At 40.3% G+C, this 4930-nt stretch overlaps 1 pseudogene; it reads left to right on the top strand.

Moving 5' to 3' along the window:
- Positions 1 to 721: 721 nt before the first annotated feature.
- On the top strand, positions 722 to 4147 carry LOC118591953 (annotated as a pseudogene).
- Positions 4148 to 4930: the final 783 nt, after the last annotated feature.

Here is a 4930-nt window from a genome sequence, read left to right as displayed (position 1 = left end):
CTCAAATGGACTTAATATCTACAGAACATTCCATGTTAACAAAAAAGAATATACCTTCTTCTCAGCACCCTATGGAACCTTCTGTAAAATCAACCACATACTTGGCCACAAAGAAAATATCAACAGATACAAAACAATTGGAATAACCTCCTGTGTTCTATCAGACCACCATGGTTTAAAGTTAGATTTCAACCTACAATCTCAGGGAAACTCAATAAGGCTCAACTGAATCACCAATGGGTTAAGGAAGAAATAAAGAAAGAAATTAAAGACTTCCTAGAGATCAACAAAATGAAAACAGCACATTCCCAAACTTATGGGACACTAAGAAAGCAGTGCTAAGAGGGAAATTCATAGCACTAAATGCCCACATAAAGAAGTTGGAGAAATCTCACACTAGTGACTTGACAGCACACCTGAAAGCTCTAGAACAAGAAGAAGCAAAGTCTCCCATGAGGAACAGATGCCAGGAAATTATCAAATTGAGGGATGAAATCAATAAAATAGAAACAAAGAGAACAATACAAAAAATTAATGAAACAAGAGTTGGTTCTTTTAGAAAATCAACAAGATAGACAACCCCTTATACAAACTAACCAAAAGACAGAGAGAGAGCATCCAAATTAACAAAATCAGAAATGAAAAGTGGGACATAACAACAGAGAGTGAGGAAATCCAGAGAAGCATCAGGTCATACTTCAAAAACCTTTACTCCACAAAACTGGAAAATCTAAAAGAAATGGTGCAGCATGCCAACAAGCAAATCATGGCAGATAAGCAATACAAGGGCATTATAGACTGTGTGGTTCGTATCCCCAAGGAACAGGGTGTCCTGTCCTTCTGGCGTGGTAACCTGGCCAATGTCATCAGATACTTCCCTACCCAGGCTCTCAACTTTGCCTTCAAAGATAAATACAAGCAGATCTTTTTGGTTGGTGTGGGCAAGAGGACCCAGTTTTGGCGCTACTTTGCTGGGAACCTGGCATTAGGTGGTGCCTCTGGGGCCACATCCTTGTGCTTTGTGTACCCTCTTGATTTTGCCCATACCCGTCTAGCAGCTGATGTGGGCAAAGCTGGAGCTGAAAGGGAATTCAAAGGCCTTGGTGACTGCCTGGTTAAGATCTACAAATCTGATGGGATTAAGGGCCTGTACCAAGGCTTTAATGTGTCAGTACAGGGCATTATCATCTACTGAGCTGCCTACTTTGACACTGCAAAGGGAAAGCTTCCAGATCCCAAGAATACCCACATCTTCATCAGCTGGATGGTTGCACAGTCTGTCACTGCTGTTGCTGGCTTGACTTCCTATCCCTTTGACAAGATTTGCCATAGGTTGATGATGCAGTCAGTATGCAAAGGAACTGATATCATGTATACAGGCATGATTGACTGCTGGAGGAAGATTGCTCAGGATGATTCATCTGACCAGTTTTCTCTTAAAGCCATTTCCATAATGACAATAATGATGGGAATCATTTGTATTTTTTATTTCAGTCACTCCTGATAATAAAAAATTAAAGAAATAAAAAATACCTAAAGATAAAAAACAAAACAAAATGCTAAAGACATCTTATGCTGGAGAGGATGTGGAGCAAGGGGAACTCTCCTCCACTGCTGGTGAGAATGCAAGCTTGTACAGCCACTTTGGAAATCAATATGGTGCTTTCTTAGAAAATTGGGAAAATTGGCATGTTCCCAAGGGATACTCAATCATATTACAAGAGCACTTGCTGAGTTATGTTCATATCAGAATTGTTTGTAATAGCCAGAACCTGTAAACAACCTAGATGCCCTTCAACTGAAGAACAGATAAATAAAATGTGGTACATATACGCAATGGAGTACTACTCAGCAGACAAAAACATTGACATCATGAGGTTTGCAGGCAAATGTATGGATCTAGAAAAAAATCATCCTGAGTGAGGTAACCCAGACTCAGAAAGACAAACATGGTATATACTCATTCATAGGAGGATACTAGATGTAAAACAAAATGGCTAGAGTGTTACTCACAATCCGGGGAGACTACCTAGAAAACAGGACCCTAAGACACAGGGATCGTATAATGACAGATAAATGGATGAGATCTACATGAACAACATGGATGTCAGTGGAGGTAATTATAGCAGAACTCTTAGAGAGTCTTATTAATGAAATCGAACCTGAGTCAGGTATTGCAGTGAATGCTGGAAGATCAGAGAAGCAGAACAGACCACAGCTACCTCACTTGGCCAACTTCTCTCAGCTGATCCTGTTTCCTCAGACTGGAAGCCTCTGTGTCCTTATATGAATGGGTCTCAGCTTAACTGCTGCTCCAAAGCCTAAAAGCTTAACCAGCTAAATGCTTCTAGTTTCTGGTCTTCAAGCCTTATATATCTTTCTCTTTCTGTTGTCACTCCATGGGATTAAAGGCTTGCTTTCTGGGATTAAAGGCATATGCCACCATGCCTGCCTATTTCCAATGTGGCCTTGAATTTACAGAGATCCAGATGGGATTTCTGCCTCTGGAATGCTATGATTAAAGGTGTGAGTGCCACCATTTTCTAGTCTCCATATCTAGTGGCTGTCTGTTCTCTGACCCCAGATAAATATATTAGGGTGCACAATATTTGGGGGAACACAATACCACCACATTTCCCCTTTTTGTCTAAAATTTTGAAAAAGATTATAACTTATAGCAGAATTGTTAGAAGTTGTTATTAATAAAATCAAACCTAAAGGCAGTTATTGGGGTGAATGCTGGAAGATAAGAGAGACAGAACAAGCCACAGTTTCCTCACCTCGCCAGTTCCTCAGCTGGTCTTGTTTCCTCGGACTGCATGCTTCTGTGTCCTCATCCCAATGGCTCTCAGCTGAACTGTGTTGCTTCAAAGCCTAAATGCTTAACCAGCCAAATGCTGAACCAGCCATATGCTTCTAGTTTCTGGTCTTCACGCCTTATATATCTTTCTGCTTTCTGCTGTCCCTCCCTGGGATTAAAGGCTGGATTTCTGGGATTAAATGCAAGTGTCACCATGCCCAGCTGTTTCTAATGTGGCTTTGAACTCAGACATCCAGTGGTATTTCTGTCTCTGGAATGCTAAGATTAAAGGCGTGTGCTACCACTACCTATCCTCATGTTTAATATTGTGGCTGTCCTGTTCTCAGATAAGTTGATTAGCCTGCAAAATATTTTTTGGGAACACAATACCACAATAACTAATACAAGAAAAACTATCCAAATAAGTATGTAATATATATATATATAGTCAAGAATTACATTAAAGATGTGTAGTTCATTAACATTTGACAGATTCCTATAAAAACTCCAATATATAACAATGTCCAGTCCAGTAACATTTGATAAACTCAGACAAAAAAATTTCATTACTCATCCTATTTAAAACAAGTAGTTCCTTTTTAAATGTAGATTCAAAAATTGACCTTTTTATCTTATCATATCCATATTCTATCTTTTTTCTTTTCATAATAGATTCCATAGTTTACTTTTATCATTTTTATATCTTCCCCTTTTTCTTTTTACAGTAGATTTAGTAATCTACCCACTTATCCTATTATTCTTTATCTTTTTCTCAGAGTAGATTCATATCTACCTCTTATGTATATTCTCTTTTTTCTTTTTTTTTAAAGAAAAATTCTGAATCTAATCTCCATGTTCAGCTTTTTTTTTTAACCATTAAGAATTAATAACTTGTAACCAACCATTATAAACAATGACAATATCCAAAATTCATTAAATGACCAAAATACTACCCACCTCACCTCTTGGGAATGTGGGCGTCATTTTCTTAAAATTACTTTCTGCTTTGTGGGAGTGAAGACATCTTTAGGGGAATCCTGAAAAGACATTTTGGGTTAATTGTCAAGTCCTGTATTATTTGTCCTTGTTAGAGTAGTCTGTCAGACTGGATCATCTCAGCTAGCCATCTCAAAATTGTCCTGATCAGTTTGTAGTCCAAAGTCGATCTTTCTGTGGTGTTAACCAGTTTAATGGCTTTACCATAATCCATGTAGAATTATCCTTGTGGGATCATGTCATCCTTTTGAAGATTCCAAATACACTACCTACTCTGCCTCCTGCTGCTCTGCCGATGCTCTTCATCCCAGCCAGCAGCCCCTGCCAAAACCACAGCAACACTCAGGTTAGATTTCATTAATAAGACTCTTTTAAGATTCCTGCTACAGTTAATGAAGGGCAAGATTCGATCAGAAAGAGAGCTTAGGGGAAGCAGGGGATCCCAGCTGGATCAAGAAGAGAGAGGGAAAACAAGAAATTAGAGAACATGATAAATGAAGACCACATGAGAATAGGAAGAAGCAAAATGCTAGAGAGGTGCCCAGAAATCCACAAAGATACATCCACTGTAGACTACTGGCAATGGTCAAGAGAAAGCACGAACTGACCTAGTCTGGTGATCGAATGGCCAAACACCCTAACTGTCTTGCTAGAAATCTCATCCAATGAATGGGGGAAGTGGATGCAGAGATCCTCAGCCAGGCCCCAGGTGGAGCTCCATGAGTCCAATTGTGGAGAAAGAGGAGGGATTGTAAGAGTTTGAATTGTTGAGAGCAAGATTGTAAAAGCACTGGGACAAATAGCCAAACTCATAGAAACACATGAACTAAGGACCAAAAGCTGAGGAGCCCCCAACTGGATCAGGCCCTCTGGATAAGTGAGACAGTTGAATAGCTTGAACTGTTTGGGAGGCATCCAGGCAGTGTCACCAGGACCTGTCCTTAGTGCATGAGCTGGCTGTTTAGAACCTGGGGCTTATGCCGGGACACTTTGCTCAGCCTGTGAAGAGGGGACTGGACCTGCCTGGCCTGAATCTACCATGTTGACCTGAATCCCCAGGGGAGTCTTTGCCCTGGAGGAGATGGGATTAGGGGGTGGGCTGCGGGGAAGAAAAGGGGGGAGGATGACACGGGG

This window comes from Onychomys torridus, chromosome 10 (genome assembly GCF_903995425.1).
Source record: "Onychomys torridus chromosome 10, mOncTor1.1, whole genome shotgun sequence".
NCBI lineage: Eukaryota > Metazoa > Chordata > Mammalia > Rodentia > Cricetidae > Onychomys > Onychomys torridus.
The sequence above is the reverse complement of the archived record's forward strand: the minus strand, read 5'-3'. Positions and strand labels throughout refer to the sequence as shown.